The sequence below is a fragment of the Lonchura striata genome, chromosome 1A, assembly GCF_050655825.1.
Source record: "Lonchura striata isolate lonStrDom1 chromosome 1A, ASM5065582v1, whole genome shotgun sequence".
NCBI lineage: Eukaryota > Metazoa > Chordata > Aves > Passeriformes > Estrildidae > Lonchura > Lonchura striata.
In genome coordinates, this window is record NC_140741.1 from 69,591,810 (window position 1) to 69,612,432 (window position 20,623).

The window sequence follows — 20,623 nt, forward strand, 5'->3', positions numbered from 1 at the left end:
TAGCATGTTGTCTGTAAGCAGATCTGACAGCTTAATTTTCTAACATGGTGCCTGGAAAACTTGAAATGAGCTTTTCACCATATTCACAGTGTGTCTAATGAAGACTTTCAGCCATATCTCTTCTCCCTGCTCCTCAGCTTCCTCATTCTGTCTCTTTCCTTCTGTAAGATGCATTTCCAGATATAACTACCAAACCAAAAGCCTCTCTGTTTTTCTGCTGGCTTTACCATAGCATAGTGTGGACAGGGATACCCTTATACACTTTTCTACAACAAAAACCTCCAAGACCTCAGTTCTGGGTATCATCACTGCACATATGATTGTTTCTAGCTGGGAGAATGATGCAAAAGTGCTTCGGCACACATGCAAATAAGGCACTGTAATGGAGTTATCTTTATGTTTAAAAAACCCACCTAATTTTCATAGCCAGGATGTAAACGACACTAGTCAGCACTGACATCCTCATTCCTATAATATGAGGAATAAATGGGACACCTCTTCCTGGCCCTGGGAGAGGGAGAGATCTGAGGATCACATTGTCTGGGATAGGATACATATGGCTTAAGGTACAAGCTAAATACCAAACTTCAATGTGTTTTTTTAGGACAGCAAAGCCTTGCACAATTCCTAGAGGAACAAAACTCAGAGACCTGGACATGTTTAACCAAGCATTTAACTTACAGTGATGTACAGCAGTTGACATTGTAGCAGCTAAAGTTTTGCCTACCATAATAATGGCAAAAACTCTACATCTCAGCTGAAGGTCCCAGTGAGTCAGCAGTGACAGCAGATAGTGCTGCAGACAAATTCAGCTGCTGTGATCCAGGGCATTCCAGGGAAAAGAAAAAAAAAGTCCAAGCAGAAGTCTCTAGACTCAGCAGAACAAGAGCAGGCATGGGCACAAATGTATTCCAAAGTGCTTGATAGGCATTAAAAGAAAATCTTTTGCATAAGTCAGATGCTCAGAAATTCATTCTGATAGTGGGCATCATTTTTTCCATCTAAATCACATGTGCAAGCATTTGCCAATCAAATGTTTTCCGATGCTGATGATAAGTTTCTGGCCTAAGACACCCATAGAATGCAAGTATGAACCTTAATTTCTGTGTGTGAGGGGGTGTCTGTGACAAAATGAGAGAGACTACAGCTCACTCCTTTCTAGCTTCGACTTGCCTTTGGTCACCAGCATGTGGTAATGCCCAGGACACCATGCCTAAGTGCCAGCCAGCCTTTCCCTTTGCTTCTCCTTCCCACCATGGAGTCACAGATCTTTAAGGCTGTAAGGTCTGTTTTGAATATCAAGCCATGGCCTTTCAGTTTGTCAGCAGCAGACAGTCGGCATTGCTGTGCTTGGGGTTAATGGGCAGAGAGGAGAGTGTATTTCCTCAATGTGTTTCTTGCTCACCAAGGTCAGATTAAGGCCAGTGAAGACTTTGATCTAAAGCCCTGTGTAACTCAGGAACAAGCAACCCCATCCTGAGTTCAAACTCTTTTCTCTGGGAGAAGCTTCAGCGATCTCTGTTCAAACTAAAAATAAAATACTTCAGCCTCAAGTGCTGGCAAACCCATGGTATGACCATGGAGGATCCATTTCCACAGCCAGCACCCCTGCCAGTCAGAAATGAGTGCCATGTTCCCAGTCTGATGGTGTCTGACTGCCATTCCCAGCTGTTGGATCTGTTTTCCCAGACCCTCCTCCTCCTCTGAACCTTTCCTCCCTGCAGACAGTGGTGTTGTGCTGCTGGCAGCTCCTGACACACACACTGTGCTCTTCAGCTCCTTGCAGCTCCTGCATGGTTTACAGAGATGCCACCGTGAAATGCTGTGTGAGCAAAAACGTTATCGTTGGCAGCTTGAAAAAATTACAGCTGAGTTTCTGGTTTTTTTAAAGCTGGTAGCTCTATCTCACTGCCCAGAGTAATTTAACTTTGCAGACTATGAAGGGAGAATGCTAAAGTGGTTTTGACTGGGAGTTAATCCATTAATTCCACCAAAGTACCCAAATATGTCAATCTTTAGCTCCAGCTTTCAGCTTCGAATAATTGCCCAGGGACCCAATTTGGGTGCTACTTCAAATGTGAGATGACGAGGAAAACAACCCAGGAGTTTATTGCAGAACATGTAGGGTTTAATCTTCATTATCAGCTCCCCCCCTGCAGAATTTGGGGTGCACCCAGTAGCTGATGGGGAGGCTGATCTCTGCCTCCCCAGCCTTGTGGGTAAGCTTTGCAGTGTGCAGGGCAGAGCCAGCCTTCCCAGAATACAACACAGCTGGAAATCTCATTTGGCTGAGCTTCTCATTATCTCAAGAATTTTGTCAGTCAGAGCTGCAGTAACCAGAAATAAAGCTACTTCAAACAGCTCTGATTGTGTTAAAGTCCTTTAAGAGGAAGAGGAAATAACTTCAGGATGTTTTCATTTTGGCTTCTCCAGAGTCATGGACTGCAGACCAGCACACAACACAAGAAGCACTTAGAAACACCTCTACATGGAAAAGAGTGAAGCAAGAATCAGGGGCTATTATGTACATCAGCTCAGCCAAGAGAGCTCTCTGATTTTATTGCTGAAGGATTTTTGACCTTTCTGATCCAATAAGCACTGAGGTGAACCCAGACTGAAATGGGTTTTTTTTGTATAAATTATAGTTTCAGGTACATGATGGCTCTTGCCTATCTGGAAGAAATGGATATGATGCAGCCTGTGTGGAGGTACATGTGTGCTTATAGCTCATGAGAGTAGGGTTTTTAATAGATGTCTGGTGTTCTTTAAGCAGACTGTGATTCCAAATGTCTTCATAGCTTCCATGTAGGGTGACTGACACAAGTTATTGAAAACACTACTCTTCCAGATGCAATGATTAACATAAAAATTAATTGGGCAGCTAAAGAAACCCAAAGCTAAACTTTGCTCAAAGGAACGTGCTGTGCATATAAACCATTGGTGTCTGGTTAGAAATACACACTTCACAGAACTCCCACACAAGTGCTGTTTTTGCCCACAGCAGCAAGAAGATGTAAAGCTTTTTATTTTCTTGCTGATATCTATCCCAAGGGGATACTATTTCTTACAGGAATCCTTCCCAGAGGAGTTTAGCTCCTGCAAATATGTGTCTCACCTTTACATTAGAGTGACAGTGAGAATCTTAGTTCTGTTTTGTGCCTTTACTCCTACTTTGGAGTACAATTGTACAGATTGCTGAGTGCCTTTGCCTTCCACCAACATCAGGGCACATCAAAAGGCACAGAGGGAGCTCAGCACTGAGTAGGATCAGGCTGTGATGCATCAGTACTGAGGTCAGACTTGCAATGCATTAATATCCTTCAGCAGAAATATTAGCTGTCAAGAAGCTTAGAATTATTCTTTTATGGCTTAGGGAATAGTATTATAGCAGGAATGATGGGAATATAAATTCAGAGGGTGTTTACAAGGTGGGAAAACACGAGTCAACACAAACTGGCTATTATCTGTGTTTGGGCTCGCCTGATTCTCAGTGAAATGAACGTGGACAACTTGTGCTGAGTCGGCTTTTCCAAGGTTAGGAGCCGCGGAGCCGCTCCCAGGGGAGGGAGAGGAGCAGACGGTGATGGAGACGAGCTGCAACACAAGATGTCAGGTTCTGCACCCCACAGCAGTGTTTCCAAAAGCAAATGATGGAAGATGACTATGGCACTGATGAAGCCATTTGGCTCATCATGATCTATGAAATACTGCCTTTCTCTCCTACCCCAAGCCCCCAGCAGACCTGCGAGGGTCAGTGGGGTCAGATCCTTCTGTCAAAAATGCTGTGGCTTGCCAAGAAGAGGTTGAGAGGAGGCAGAGAAATTTCTTCAGAGAATTAGAAAGATAAAATCCTTCCAGAATATCTCCAAATAATACAAAACCTATGAACTCATTATGTGTGTTGCTTTTAGAGCTTAACACCAACACAAAAACACCACCAACACAAGAAATCCAGAAGTGAAACTGCAAGAAGAAAACAAGTAAAGCCAGCCACTATTGGTTGATAAATGTATTTCAGAAAAATTATTTTTCTCTTAGGCACCATTAAGTCCACTGGTGACATCAACTCTCAAAGTATATCACATAAAATCCTGGTCAGGTCAAAAGAAACATTCTGGCCTGACTTAAAAGGGAGTGTTTTGAAAAACTTTTGGCAGATTGGAAAATATAACAGCCTTCAAATTATATAAAGATGGTGATTCCAAATATTATAATATCTTTCATGTAATGGAACACCATGAAATTACTAAAATATCTGGTGGAGGAAGTAGCAAGAAAAAAAATAAATATTGCTTGTAAAGAAAATCTGAAGTAATATTTGGCTCCAAGGGACGTGTCAGGCACACATATGGGTTGTGGTAAATCACAGTCAGATATCAGCTTCTAATTAAAAAATTGTTAATTTGATTGGAAACATTTTCCAATTATTTACTACAATTCAAAATTAAATGGAAAAAAATTTTATCTTTTTTTTTTCCCTTTTCTGGAGATAAATCTACTGATTCAACTGTATCCAAAACTTAAAATAGTTTGGTTATTTTTCAGAGATGTTTAATCAATAACTGTTGTTATTTTACTTCCAGGATAGTTTTACGAAAAGGTCATATATTAAGTGCATCTGAAATATAAAATGTCTTGGAAAGCTTCTAGAAAATATTTCCTAAAAGAAGACTTCAAAATTTTTTGGGGGAATAGGAAAATCTGTGGTTCTGACACTGAATTAATGGAAAAAAAGAAATAGATTTGAAAGCGAGAATGATGAGGTGAAATTCTATGACCTGGTGTTTTAAGGTCAGGTTAAAAAATGAAAATTGCCAAACTTAGCCTTAATATTCTATGAAAAATATCCTCAAGGTATCCCAGTAATGCAGACATTCTTCCTGTCTCAAAAGCAATTTTACCACACTGGGTTTTTTCTTCTCTCTTCCTCATGGCAAAAGGTCCCACATTTCAAATACATCATGGTATTCCTACTGCCTCCAATTTAATCCACAAATTATCATACTATATTTCCCCTGTATATTGAACTTGATGAAGCACTGGCTGCAGCAGCTCCCTTTGGTGCTTTTAGGTGGAATATCTTCAACCACTGGAATAAAGTCTGGCGTAATTAAAGACCTGGTGCTGGAGACCTCACTACAAGTACATTAATAGTTTGGTATGCACACACTGAGTTAGTCTACACATAAAATGGGATTGCAAATGTTTGGGCTGCTATGAAAACAAAGCTCCAAGGCTGGAGAAATAATTTTCTTTTCTCAGAATCTGTGGTGGTACCCACACTATGGTAAATACTCAATCGTGAGAGATTCTGCAATGTGCAAATAAACCACAGGCACAGCATCCAAGAATGGGATTGGTTTGGGTTGGAAGTGACCTTAAACCTCCTCTAATTCCAAGCCCCCTTCCACAGTCAGGGATACCTTCCTCTAGGTCAGGTTCTCTCAAAGACTGAGCTATGTCTGGGCCACGGTGCAGACACCGGGCTGTGGCTCAGCTTTGTATGTGTTAGTGTACAGTAAGCATGCAAAACCTTCCCACCATCTGATGATGGCTCTGATAGGTGTTAGATGTAGAAAAATATTCTCCTTCCTTGCTTCATAAAAACTTGGCATCAAAAGTACTTGATTGTCGCACACTCATCACATTTCTCTCTGTATTCATGCACAAAGACAGCCCATTTAGCATTGCTGGCTTTGCTTAAAAGAAAACAACCCAAAATTAGGAAATAAATCTTGAGAGACCTCCAGTCCAACATTCCTCAATTGGTAAGACATCCACAGCAAGTCTTTCAACCCCCACACCTCAGCAGTCACTCCTTCTTTTGACCTGAGTGAGTGAAAAGTTTGTCCTCCAAACCTTCAATATAAAGACCTTCAGACGTGGGCATTTTTTCCAATCTGAGAAGTGAGTGAAGGCTACATCCCCTCCCTGACTCCCCCATGCAGTTTTTACCTGACTCCTAATCAGGACTGACATGATGTAGCCACGTAAACATCTCCTGAAAGGTCCTCAGGATCTTCAATTCTATCTTGATATTTAAGGTCTAGGCTGTTCCTCTTTGTCTTCTCCATCATTGTGAAGTTCATCTGTTCCACTGCTTTGGGATAATAGATCACATAACAGCTGCAGTCAGGACTGTTGCACAACATGCAGGACACAAAATTGATCTATATTTGTGTAACAGTGTTACTGCCTGTACATTTTTCAAACAGATTAATCCCTGGTTGTTTCCTTGCTTGAAGGCAGGGTGGGATCTGAGGTGCCCCAGTGCTCTTCATGGAGCAGACAGAATGAGGAGAATTGGCCACTTGTAGCTTAATTTTCAGGATGCATTCAATTCAGTGCAAGTGCTGGTTAGAAAGGCTTACCCAGTTTCATTCTTTAGCAATTAGCTATTTCTTATTTGACATGGGAAATAAGAAGCTTTTTATATATCAGAAAGAAACATGTTGGCTATGTTTAAATACACCTTAATAAGCTCTTCTTTATAATAAAAACTTTCTGAATAAGAATTCTGTATTGCAGACATCTCATTCTGTGTTTGAGAGGCTGAGGTTCCCTGGTAAAGCCAGGAGACTTTTCCCTGCTCCCTTCCCTGGATTCTGGCTCCTAGCTGCCATTCCATGTTTTGGGTCTGGCTGTTGGCTCAGCACACGTCTCGTTCTTCTACCTGCCCACACCCCCTCATCCAGATCCCCCCGTTCTGATCACGCTGGCATCCATAATGGTATTCTAGAGGTAAAGAACAGGAAAAGGGAGCCCAGCCCTTCTTACTAACCTGTTTTAAGGAAACAAATTAGGTCAGCAACTCCCCTTGACCACTGCAGCCCCACATGAGGCTCTCTCCTCTCCAGCGTAGGCAAAGCTCCATGGTTTTGGCTATTTCAGGGGGATGCACAGGGATTATTACACAAGCAAAAGTCATGCAGGGCAGCTGGGTAAACCTCTCTTTGATCTAAAATCTTCTCTGCAGAGTCAATAAACCTTTCAGAAACGGGATCATCAAGTACAAAGCATCTTCCTATCTGTCTGTCCCTCACCTGCTGCACACTGACTTGTCTGGGGCAGCTGCTGCCTGAAAGGATCTCCTCCTCTTTAAATGGGTTTTGGGGGACAGGGAGGGCGGGAGGATGGAAGGGGCTTTATCTCCTTCCCGGCAAGTTTCACTAGATGGCAGCAAGCTGAGGGAAATGAAGGAGAAACCCCATTTGCGAAGGGCTTGGTAAAACCTCAATGGCAGCTGCTGACTCGGCATTTCACCCCAAAAACAAGACACTGCTCCTAGGAAGTAGCACCTCTGTCAAAGACACCATGACTCATTTACAATTAACCCCTCTTCAGCCTCTGTGAAGGCTTCCACGGTCAGGAGAGTGTCCGTGCTGGAAAACTCCTGCCTTCACCAGCTGCTCTGCAGGGATACAGAAAATTGCCTTTTGCCTCCCAGCTTCTCCCTCTGCCATGTCAGCTCATCACATCATTTCCTTTGGGTGTCCAGCTATTTTGTAACCCCAAAACAACCTCAAAGGGTCAGTTCATGCCCAGTAGCCTGGAAGACTTCTGTGCCCACCCTCAGGACACTCAGCAGGACACTGAATGCCAGCAGAGTAGTTTGATTTCCCTGCTGAACTTAAGATGCTCAGAACATGCCATTTCGTTCAGGTGGGAGTTTTTCAGCTCAGTATTTGGTGTAAGTAGCCCTTTGATTTGATTTGATGCTGGGCACCTGTCTTTGCCCCTTTCCTCTTTTTCTCTGGTGGCAGTGTCCTGCCCCCCCTGTCTGGGGCTGCAGTGCTGGGTCAGACCGTGCAGGGATGTCACAGAGCAAAGCAGTCACTCACTGAGTTGGACTAGAAGGTGCTAATTGCTACCACCAGGCTTTTCCTTGCAGGTTCCCTGAGGATATTGTCAAAGCAGGCCAGGGAAGAGCCACAGTGGGAAGTACTGTCAGAAAGAAATGAGAGGCTGTCAAAAAATTTGTCCAAATAGGTTTGTTTTAACAAAAGTCTCCACAGGAGACTTTCCAAGCCAGCAATGGGAAGGAGTGTGTTTGAGTGACTAGTCACTGTGTAAGACACTGTCCTCAAGCCCCTGTCCCAGCCAGGACTTTCAGTGCTGGCACAGGGACTCCTTCTCCAAGCTCCTGTGAGAAGGTCCAGAAGTCTCTCAAGTTTTGTTTCCTGAAAAAATGCAACAACCCCCAAATTTAAATTCACATATTTCTACCCTAGAAAACTTTCTAGTGGAAGGTCTCTAGTGGAAGGTCTCTGTCCATGGCAGGGGGGTTGGAACCTAATTATTTTTGAGATCCCTTCCAATCCAAACCATTCCATGATGCTGTGCTCAGAAAGGAATTTGAGGGTTTTTTTTCTCTCAAGCTCTCATTTCAGTCTGCACAATGGACTACATGAACCAACCTCTCTGTGCATGAAGAGTAAGAGGACCCAACTCCCTCTCAGACCCAGGGAGAACCACAGGGTGCCCTGGTGCAAACACAAAGCTTGAACACCATTTCACATTTTAGCATTGAGATGAAAAACTAGAGAAACGTTTGCAATGAGTTGGGACTATGTCAACACAAAACTCACTGGAGCAGAGGACAAGAAGGGGATCTCAGCTACCACGAGGGACATTCCTCATGGAATAGAATCAACTGCAACATTCCCCCAAAAAGCCCCAGAATCCCAGTCTCCCAACCTCATAGGCTGTGTCTCTAATTGGTGGAAGGTGCATAAATCAGGAGAAGGGAGTTTGGATGAAGAATGCTACCTGTAGTCTCTGAAAGGCTCTCCCTCTTTCTATTAGCTACTGAGAGAACTTAGACTCATATTTTAGGAGATCTGGATGACCAGCCTATGGCTAATCATTTCACATTTCAGTAATGCAATGCCTGAGTGAGACAGAAGGGCCCCAAAGCCCAAGGCTGTATGCCTCACGCCAATCCCTCTTACATACAGAAATAGCTTTCCAAGAGCCAATTCTCCCCAGTTTTGTTATAGCCCTAAATAATTATTTTGAATTGAAAATCCTTTCTAAAGCATGGCTCTAAATGAAGTATTTGTTGCTTGGACAGATTTACAAGTTGGGCAACACTCTGCAGAGATTTTTCTCACCTTTTTGTAGCCTTTCTTTCCTGCAGGAAATTGAAGTGTTCTAAAGATGAACAATGCAATGCCATTTTCAGTCACATAAAATCAACCTTGCTTTAATGGGTGATAAGAGCTCCCAAATGCATCTTGGCTATCCTTGAGGGTTGGCTATGCAAGATCCATGCAGCCTCACTGGCATCAAGGATGACACTGCCCTGACTTTCCAGGACTTTACTCCCTTTTTGTTCCTCATGCTCACTTAGAATGAAGGTGCTATAATGAAATAAAGATATTAAATGCAGCTATTTCTTATGCATACTTGTCATGAACCCATGAGCTGTTGTCCCAGGAAGTCTCAGCAATCTTTCAATCCCATTGCTATTAAGCCTCTTAAAATTACTACAAGCAAGCCACACCAGTGCTCAGATTTGTTTAAAATCAGAGGCAAAAATGAACTTTCAGTAATAGCACTGATGCTGATAATATCAGTCTCTCCTACCCCGGGCATGAACAGTCATCTTCTGCTCATAACCCATCAGGGATTCCAAATCTGTATCAGTTACTCAGAATGTGAAGCTTTTGAAAGCAGCAGCTGTGCTGTGTTAATTTGCCCCTGCAGAGCTGAGTGAGGCTGGGACACCAGCGCTCGGGGCATCGATGTGGCTGATCAGGAGCTTTCAAGGCTGGTTTGAGGTGATGTAACCTACACCTCCCTAAGAAGATTGAACACGTTAAAGGGTGGTTACTGCAAGCACTGGACTGTTGCATGCTTGGCAAGACTCTGCTGTTAATTATCACAAAGTCTTTGCTGCAGGGATTGTGGCAGCCTTTGATTGCATTGGTTTAGGAAGCAAAGAGACATGGGGTGCATTTCAGCACTCCAGTTAAAAAGGAGTCCATGGAAAACTAGCAGAGAGCTGAGAATACAAGCAAGAAATGGATAGCATTGCCATTTTCCTTGCATTCATTGCTGCTGTCCCTACAAGCAGCTGTTTTCTAAAAGCTTTTAGGTTGTCACACAGGAAGATGGAAATGCAGCCTGCTACTGCTAATGAGATTACAGACTCTAATGCCCTCCAGAGAGACCAAAAATCCCCATTCAGTAAAGGACTTAGAAATCAGGGTGATTAAAGGTGAGCTCTTACACATCCCCCTGCAGGAAAACCTACTGCACACACCAAGGATACGTCCAAACTCCTCATCCCACTGTGGTCAACCACAGCTATTTATGCATACATACTCTTGAGAATGTATTAATTGCCACTTATTTCATGGGTTGACATCATCCAGTGGAGGAGGAGAGCACATAGACTACAGCACTAAGCCATATTTTAGGTAAGGCAAATCTAAAATTTGAGTAAATGAAGCCCAGAAGTCCCTGCAACCAATACCTCTCTCAAAAAAAAAAAAAAAAAAAAAAACCAAACAAAAAAAAAAAAAACCAAAAAAAAAAACCCCAACAAACCAACAAAAAACAAACAAACAAAAAACACCCCAAAAAACCAAAACCAAAAAAACCCAACAAACCAAAAACAAATCCACCAAGAAAACCTCTCTTAAAAAGACTTCAAAGAATTAATTTTATGACAAAAACAGCAGAGATTCCACAGCCCCAGGAATCCAATGTGTTTTATCAGTTTGCTCAAAGTTGTGTGACATCTACACATTTCTACGCATAGGGGGAGGAAGATGGTGTTGGTATCTGTATACTGGGAGTCTCTGATGGTGTAAGGAAGAAAACAGGGCACAGTGTTATTTAAAAAAGAAAAACAAACCAGCCTCTGGTGAATTGAATTCCTTGTGGCAGCTATAATGATGGGAAATCTGAGGAGAAGGCTCATCTCTCAGGTCAGATTTCCTGGCATGAGACATGAAAACTCAGACCTTCCAGCTTTAAGGAACAGGCAGCTGCAAATGTGGAGTTGGGTCTCCATGTGGATTGGACCTAAACCAGTGAAGTCATTGATTTGGGTAACTGAGTCCTGCTTTTTACTGCTGTAAATGAGAAGTTACCAGGTCCTTTGTGTGCGGTGGGTACAGTGGTCTAAATACAGAATTGTTTGGACTCAGAGGAAAAGGGGGCTTTCCCATGAGAAAGAAAAGCTAAGGTTTTACAGATCCAATTCCTACTAACACCTTTTATCTCCTCAGGCACAGTTGTTCCTATCTCTCAGTTTCAGTTGCCTGACAATAAGATGGGGTCACCATCCTGCTTCTCCAAAGGACAATGTCTGTATTGCTGAGTGCACATCCCTGGTCTGCTGTGCTCACTGACATCACAATGTGAAAGAATTCCACCCAATGAGGTGAAGCAGAGGGAAGGGTGATATTTCATGTTCCAGTAACATCAGAAGAAAGGATACTTTCAGCATTAAAGCCTGGGGGTCTTGGTTCTTGGGATCATTTCTCTAGTCCAAATAACCTCTGACAGAAGAGGGCATTTGCAGCTGCATCAGTGCAGACCAAAACTTGGCTGCACACAGACATGTCTGAGCAGCATTTTCAAAGTTCTTGGTAAAACTCACCCTGAGCCATAATTGTGCTCTTAATTGTCTCTCCATAATATTTTCCTCTTTCTCTCAGTATCACTTTATTGTGCCAATGTCAATATTTCAGCTGTTGTTTGCTTTAAATTTGATGTTTATTCTCAGTGTTCACATTTTATTAATTCAACTCCTTTTTATTACTGTCTGTCAGCCTTAATTCAGGAGTGTTTGTCATTTATAGGTGGAGTAGTATGACTACTAAAAGGCTCCCTGACATAATTTGCTGCCCTGTTAACAGCAGCAATAATTTGAGCAATTAGCAAGGCCTTGACATGGGCTTTAGCTTCTCTGTCACCTAGGAATACCTCCTTGGTGCAGCTGCCATGCTATTTATACTCTTCCAGCCAGTCCCAGACTGAAATAGTGCCCAGGAGAGTAGCCTATAATCAGTCCCCTTGCAATGGCTGTGACTGGATGAACACTAAATAAGTCCTGGCCTTGATTATATTAATGAAGCTGGGAATGCCCACTGGGAAATCCACAGACAGACAGAGGAGCCTCTGTGCTCACAGCATCCCTGACAGACCCTTTGCCAGTGACCATGGCTTTCATAACAGAAGGGTCATTTCAGCTCTTGGAGATCAAATCTGGGGGATCCTCCCACAAGAGAAGCTGAAGCAATCTCCCAAATGCCCATCTTTATCTTCTCCAGTAACTCTTGGCAGCAATGGTTTTTGTCCCTCACATTAAATACACCTCTGTGGTCCCTTGTATGAAGAGCAAGGTGGTGACATTAAGTCTCCCACACCAGTAAGCACTGGGAAAACTCCTGCAGACTGACAGAGCATCACTGGTTCAGCCAAGTGGCACAGCAGTCTCAGAGGAGATTTCCAAGGCACCTGGAGATTAAAAATAAAACCTGTGTTTTACCATCTCATAGTTTGGACAGGGAATTGAGATGGGGATGTCTCACACAGAATAAAACTCATGATGGAGCTGGAATTTCCTCAGATCCTGAATGTACCTCTGCATCCTGAGACAGTCCCTTTCCCTAGCAAGGCAGGATTAGACCCTGAATTAGAGGAGCCATGGAGAGCAACCCAAGCCCTGACTGGCCAGTCAGGTGGGACTCAGAGCCCATGGGTCCCTTCAGTGCACAAAACACAATGCTTTCAGTCTAGGAAAAACCAGCTTCATTAAACACCCTGGAAAATTTCACATTAAAAAACCCTGTGCAATGTCAGAGCTTAAAGCCACCACGTTAAAGCTCTATTTTTGGATCTTATTAAAATAGATACAATCTGTGCATAAAATAAATTACTTGCCTTACAATTTTCAGTTCAGTTAAGGATTTACAAGTGCAGTAATTAACAAACTTGTTCTGCTTTTTGCCATCAAGACCCTGATTCAGCACAGGGTTTTGGTGAGGTCTGTGCTTGTCTGGCTCCCCTCAGGTAGGTCACAAGGTCCTAGCCCAGAGGGATGCTCCCCTCTGCCTCTGCTCTGCAGGCTGGGGGGGCTCCACACCAGGCAGTGCCCTGTGAGCTCTTTCACCCACACCTCAGCTTTTACTCTGCACAGACCCACACAGGAGGGCTGGAAGCCACTTCCTCACCCCAGCAGTGTCTGGAATGAAGTGGACAGGGGTAACAATATTTGCAGGTGTCCATCCAGAAGGATGTGCTTATGGGATAATGGCTGAGATCCATGCTCATTAGCAGTCTGGGCTGCAGGCAAGTTTGAGCTGGCTTGTGTCTAACACACTGTGTTGATTTACTATAAATCTATAGAGGATCTCTTCAGGAGGGATCATTAGGATCAGCTAATCTGCTCTACAACATGACTGAGTCCTGCAGCCTCACCCCTGCACGGGCAGTGTGAGGAAAGGTCTGTTCCAAGAACCTCTCCTGCAGGACAGGTGCTTGGAGCCACGCCAGAGTTGCATCCTAGACTTACCCTTTCCTTTCACTGAAGTTCATCTGCAGGATCTCAGAATGAGCTTAAAGCTAAGCCAGCTCACACCTGATGAACTCACACCTAAAACGAGTTAAAGTCTGTGTTTCACAGAAACAGACTTCAAGACTGACAGGTTAAAAGACTGCACAAAATAAGGTCAGAATATACAAAAGAGTGCAGTCTGCTTTAGCAAGCAACTAGCATCTGAAACCAGGAGCAATTTCATTATTTTCCTGTGAGTTGCTGCATGACGTGATCAAACAGGAATAAGTATCTGGAATTAAAGGCCAAAAACATAGCGCAATTGAATTGCTGATTTCTCTGTAAGGCTCCCTGAGATAAAAGAGCTGTCCCTGGGGAAAAGAAAGACTTGGGGAAAGCATGAAAGGCATGGCTGATGTTTGTCTGCTTTGCATATAATCCCCTGAAAATTGGAATGTCCAAAAGCTTGTGACAACACAAGCAGGACTAATGCTGTGGGATCACATGAGCCATTATCTGATTCGCAGGTGAAGATGGCAGTAAAGTGCCTGAAAAGCAAACTGCTAGTGAGAGAGAGAGAAACAGCAGGCTCACTCGGTTATGGGTTGTGCCAGAAACACCTCTTGAGATCAAGCAGCAAAAATAATTAGGGTTGGGAAGGGAAGGAGTGAGGTTCCCAGATGGTGTGGGCAACAGATAAGGAGTCGTCCTTTTTATCTGCTGCCAGGCCATCCGTTCATCCAGTTCTGTGGCTGACTCAGATCTCTGTCAACATGCAGGGCTCTGTGCCACTGGAGCTGTCAGGGCACTGCTGCTTCCAGCCTGCATTCAAGGCTAGGCAAGCTGTGTCTTGTTCTGGGGTTTGGTTATTTGCTTTCGTGTTTATACAACAGAGAAGAAACTCTTGCCAAGGCGAAGATGGGTTGACACCCCTCTCTGGAGGATCACAGCTGGGAGCCCCAGGGTGGATACCCTGGCTGCCTCACACATGGCTCCCACACCATGCTGAGTAACTGGATGCAGCAGGGATGACCTTTGCCAAACCTGTGCTCCTGCATGGTACACGTGGAAGCCCTGCCCAAGGATCAGCTCCATCACTGCCTTTTCATTCAGCAAACATCAAACACAGGGGTCGTCTGACCACAGCCATGATGAGCTGCAAACCAGTCTGCCTTTCTTTTCCAGGTCTGCCAGAGTCCACACATAAAGTTGTAATTTGCCCAGAGAAGTTGTAATTTGCCCCTTCTCTGACAGAGAAGGTCACAAATGGTCTCTCATAGCTCCCTGTGTATGCAATTTTGTGCAGGTTTGACTTTGGTTAATGGTGCACCTGATCAAGACCTTTACTGAGGAGCATGTGGAAGGAGCATCCTCTGTTGCTGCACTGACCTGAATAGCACCAGCATTTGCAATTACACTGGCTGCAACAAAAATCTCTCAGGCATCCTCAGCCTCCAGGAGACAAGGCAATCAACCCTGAGGTTAGGAAAACACACTGTCCCTCAGGGCAGCATTGCACAGGCTGGGGCTGCTTTGCAATTCCAGTGCTTCCTTTCAAAGCACTCAGTCCCAAACCTCCAACAGGCAGTGGTAGGTTTTTACAGAGCAGAGATGTGTTTTAGAAGGACAGATCTTTGAGAGGGGATGAATAACAGGGCTGGTCTAAAGTAGAATCTGTCAAAAGGCCTGTCTGAAACATGCTAATCAGAAGCTGCTGATTGAGCCACCCAAAATTTTTCTGGCTGTGTTGGTGCTGGCAGAGGAGAGCAGACCCAGACTTTTTAGTGTTCACATTAGAGTACCTGTGGTGGAGCCTTTCTTTATGGGTCATGCAGAGAGGACACAGAGTGCCAACATTCCCTACACCTCCTGCATTCTGTGATGTTCATGGAAACCTGATAAGTGCTCAGAGAGGGAATCTATCAAAATCCTTTGCAGTGTGGCTGTGAAGCAGCCTCCTTCCCAAGCCCATGCTGCTTTTGAGCAGCTTCTTGCTTCACAGGACTGTGTCAGATCCTCCTGCTTCAGACGAAGATGCAAAATGTGCCAAAGGCAGGGACATAAACCTCTGGAGGAGGAAAAATCTCACTGGGGAGAAGAAAGGAAACCGGAGTTACAGAAGGAAACCCTGTTGGAGCTTGGTAGGGGTGGTACTTGCAAGGAAATCACCAGGAACTGTCTGTTTTTAGCAGCAGTGAGAAGCAGAGGGAACACTAGGTCGTGCTGTTTCCCTAAATTCAGCAGGGCTGTGCTGGATTACACATTTCTCACAGGGACCGAGGGATCTTTTTGTGCTGTGGGTTAGCTTTTATCATACTGTTTGGGTGTTCTTGCAAGGAAATTAATTGCATTTTCTGCATGAAATGCCTTGAGTACACAAGAAAAGGAGTAGGGTAGTTTTTATAGGGGACCAAAGCTCCTGTGCTAAAATGTGAGATAATGCCTTACTTTATAGGGAAGGAATGATGAGTGTCAGCAACAGTTCAGAGTTTAATTAGCCTTCCTGCTGTTCCTATCAAGATGGGAAAAATAAAGTTGGAATTGTCTGAAGATACAAACTCAACCATGTGCTGATATGAGGCATGAATTAATCCCACCTGGGCATGGGGAGGAGTTGGCTTTCTGACTCTCTTGTGCTGCTCTAAGTATGGGGAACACTTGAATTCAGTCTACCTGAGGGCTGAGCATTTCGCAAAATGCTGCAGTTATCCTGTGTCTCAGTAGGGAAAAACTTTCAAATGAGTGATTTATCAGCTTAGTTTTCTCTGCAAGGTAAAGAAAACTCTGCTCCCAGAGAAGAGTTTCTTTGTGCTGCCACTGTAAAGTGTGGCTTGTGCCTCCCAAGGCTTTTCAATGACCACATGGAATCAGTGGGGGCAGTTCCAGCTCTGTGATATTCATTGCTGTGGCTGCATTTGAGCAACACACAGGAGCTTTAAGCATTTTTCTTTAATTTAGCAAGGAGTTGTTGCAGCTGCTGAGGCACTTCAAAGACCATTCTGTGTATTGCTCCTGCACCTGACAAACACAAGGCCATGGTGTTGTTAAATTGCCAGTTTGGAGAGAAATGGCTTTTGCAAGTAGCAGCCAGTGCCACCTCACACTCTTGGGTCTGGCTGTAGCCCCACCATGTCTGTGTGTGCTTCTCCATCACTACAAACCTCACATGGCTTCAGAGCCACGGGAGGCGTGCTGTGGATCTCAGACAGATGAGAAACTGTGAGCTCCATGAATGATTTGCAGGTTATAAATAGTGGTATCTCCTCCAGGACCAGTATGGGCAGGGCTGGACCAGCTCTTGAGAGCCAGGGATTCAGTGTCCAGCAGCCCTTTCCCCACTACAACTAACCAAATAACTCATATGCAAATGTAATATTTAGAAAGCTATGCTCTTGTACCTGACATTTTAACCTGTTCCCCAAAGCTGATGGCTGCAAAATGGCCGTGACATGTACAGGACTGGTTAAAAAAAATGAGAAGTTTCTGTTGTTAACTCATAGAATCATAGAGTGTTTTGAGTTGGAAGGGACCTGCAAACTTCATCTAGTTTAACCCCCCTGCAGTGAGCAGGGACATTTTCCATCAGATCAGATTGTTCAGAGCCCTGCCCAACCAGACTGTGAATGTTTCCAGGGATGAGGCATCCATCACCACTCTGGGAAACCTATGCCAGTTTTAACCCCCCTCAATGTAAAAATCTTCTTTTTTATGTCTAATTAAATCAAACCACTTTTCATTTAAAACCATCACCTCTTGTCCTATCTCAACAGGCCCTGCTAAAAGGTTCATCCCCATCTTTCTTACAAGCCCTTTTTTGGTTCTGAGAAACCACAGTAAGTTCTCCCTGGAGCCTTTTCTTCTCCAAGCTGAACAGCCCCAACTCTCTCAGCCTTTCCACAAGGAGGGGTGTTCCAACCCTCTTTGCTGCTCTCCTCTGGACCCACTCTAACACATCCACATCTTTTTATGTTGTAAGCCCCAGAGCTGGATGCAGATCACCAGGCTTTGTCCTATCTGAGTGAGTAGCAGCCAGCAGATGCAGGTAAGAAGGCCAATTTTTGTCACCCAGCTGTGAACCTGGGTGAACCAGGCCCATCTGCCTAGGTGGGAAGAGGAAAAGCAGTGACTCAGTGAAACTGGCCAGTGAATTTTTTCCCTGCTTGGCATAATAAATATAAAATAAATGGATAGATTGAGCCTGTTGTCTGTGAAAGGAAAGGTGCCAGCCCTGTGAGGGTAAGAGCAGCTCTGTGAGCAGGGATTTGTTACACAACCTGCATACACTGCCCAGGAGCTGTCCTGCAGGTAGCAGGGTCACAGAGCACAGCACCAGAATGAGTCAGGACACAAACTCACATCACAAAATCATTTGAGTTTGGAAAAGACCTTTGGAGATCATCCCATCCAACCACCTGATCAAAGCAGGGTCACCTACACACAGCAGGTTGCCATGTCCAGGTGGGTTTTGAATATCTCCAAGGGTGGAGACTCCACAACTTCTCTGGGCAACCTGTGCCAGTGCTCAGTGATTGTCACAGTGAAAAGTGCCCCTCCAGCCTCGGTGCAAATGACACATGGCACAGATTTCTTACCTCCTGCAACAGAAGGCTCAGACCCCTTGGCGAGGCAGGTGTGACTCATTTTGTCTGTGCTGTACTGATTTCACAAAAAAACAGAAAACATCAAATGCCAAAGCGAGCAATCAGATATCTAGACAATCCTCAAAATAATGAAAAGTATCCCTGTTCAAGCTGCACCTTTTAATGCTTCTGTTCTTATCTCCATTTCTCCTTTTTCCCCTTTTTTTTTTTTTTTTTTGGCTGTATAATGACAGTTTTGAAAAGGACATAGTTCCCCATGCTTCAGCCCAGAAGCTACCTCTTACTAAGAGGGGTTAGGAGCAATGATTTTATTTTACAGCCTGGAAGGTTTTTGCGGGGAGCTTTTGGTACAGGGGGTTGGCAGAGACCTGCCTACATGATGCTCCATTGATCTTGGCTATTCCTGCCTTCCTCAGCTGTTTTGTGACCATTTTATACCTCAAAGCTACTGAGAACAGAATATTTGCTTACAAGAATTGCAGTCATATCTGTCAAATACTGTAAGATTGTGGTTCCTTATACAACATAGTAACTGCACAAACAGGCACTGGGGCTGCAGAATGGAACAGCTTAATTGGTTTGCTCTCCCAAGGAGATACTGTGCCAGACAATGAACACAACAGCTTAAATCTATGCTCAACAATAGCTTTGTCTATAAATAGGGTATTTTTAAGCAATGGGAAGAACACTTGGAGTAGAACTAGATAACATTTTTCAGGTGGATAGTTTATTTGTTAGTAAATGCTGTTCAGGCTGACTGAAACTATTCACAGACTAAGGCTGAATTCAGCTAATGCTTTCTGCTATAAAAAGGGGAACCCCATTTTTCTTGACAAACCAGAGATCGTTCATTTTATCCTTTCAATGTGAAAAATTTAAAACATGAAAAAACACTCTGCCTTAGACTTTAGCTTGATTTTATCTCTTTACTTTGAAAACCATTTTATTTCTTTACTTTGAAATGAATTGTTTTATTTTATATCCATCCCAGATAAATCCTTTCTGTTTTATAGCAGGGAAAGCAAATAATTTAAAAGGGACTTTTTTTAGTCCATTCCCACAGGCCTGCTCTGGGGCTTTGCTTGCTTTTTCCAATGGCTTTGGAGTGTGAACATAATCTGCAGCTGGTGAGCTTGTCTTTACAGCTGATAAAGCGAGTTACACCAGGGTCATGCTGAAATGAACCCTACATAAAATAAAAGTTCTCCTCCAGCAGCCTCATGTTACAGACCTGATTTATGTCTCCAGCACTTTGGTTCTGTTTGGAGCCTGGCATGGTTATGTGCAATCTGCCCAGCCAAGCTTGAAAGCTTCCCTTTTCTCAACTTTTTTGTGCAAGGTAGGGCAGGTAAGAGGCACAAGGGACAGCCTGAAAGGTCAGAGATGGATGGAAGCAGCACCAGTGGGTCTTGCTGCAACAAATGTGTTCACTGTCTGTAACCTGTGGGAAGAAAACTTGCTGAAGTACTTCTTGCAAACAGATAAAATATGCCTTTTCCAGGCAATCTAACACTTGAAAAGCCTCATTAATAATGATTGCAAATTGTGGAGAAACTATAGCTTCTATTTATGGGTCACAAGGTATTTTTCAAGTATAACCTGAACGTCAGAGGATAAAAGGGAAGAAATCAATCTAGACCTGATTTTCACAGAAGTTTCAGGGTGATGTCTGCAGAGATTATTAAAAACATTTAAGCAGATTAGGCACACCTAAACCTTCTTAAAATCAGTGGGGTTTAGACACCTCACTTGCTATTGCTTTTTGCAAATCATACCCAGAAATGGGGACATTTAACCCAAGCAATTTCAGGTGTTTAACACACGTGCTCAAACAGATTGTGATGTCCCTGTGCTGCTCTGCAAGCCAGGCAGGGTGTGGGAAGGGAGTGAAGGCAAAGCTGCAGCACAATCCTGCACTGAATCCCCCCTGGAGGACTCTCCCTGTGAGATAACAAGACCTGTGACATAACATCACAGCTTTCTAGCTCATAGCAAGGTCCATCTGCCCAAACCAAACAGCAGCCAGGCACAAACACTTGGGAGAAGTGTAAAACAAGGCAAGGCTGGAGAGATGCTTCCACAGTACACCCTCCCACTGCCCAGGAGTCACCAGTTAAGCCACTGCCTGACTTCACCAGGTTTAACAATCCATTATGGATTTTTCTGTGTGATACTTTCCCTACTTTTACCACAAGCTATGAAAGATTCTCTTCTAACAAGAGATTTCTCTTGTTCTAAATCTGCAGCCTCATCATGTCAGTGCATAGTTCTTTGGCCTGGTGTAATCATATAAAATAACTAAAAAAAGAAATAATCCTTCTCTACTCACCATCTCTTTCCCCTTCATGATTTTATACACTTTGATCATATCTCCCCTCTGTCATCTTTCCCAGCCTGAACACTCCTTATCCATTGAATCCCACTGTACAAGGAATTACTTCCTCCCTGTGCAGGGAGCCTGTGATTAAAGTTTAGTGTGGGTTGCTGCATCAGTCAGGGAGCATACATT

The 20,623-nt window shown here is 43.8% G+C and overlaps 1 protein-coding gene across 5 annotated transcripts in view; it reads left to right on the forward strand.

Moving 5' to 3' along the window:
* FRMD4A (FERM domain containing 4A) overlaps positions 1-20,623 on the forward strand; it is a 356,355-nt gene that overhangs the window by 111,890 nt on the left and 223,842 nt on the right. The window lies entirely within an intron of this gene.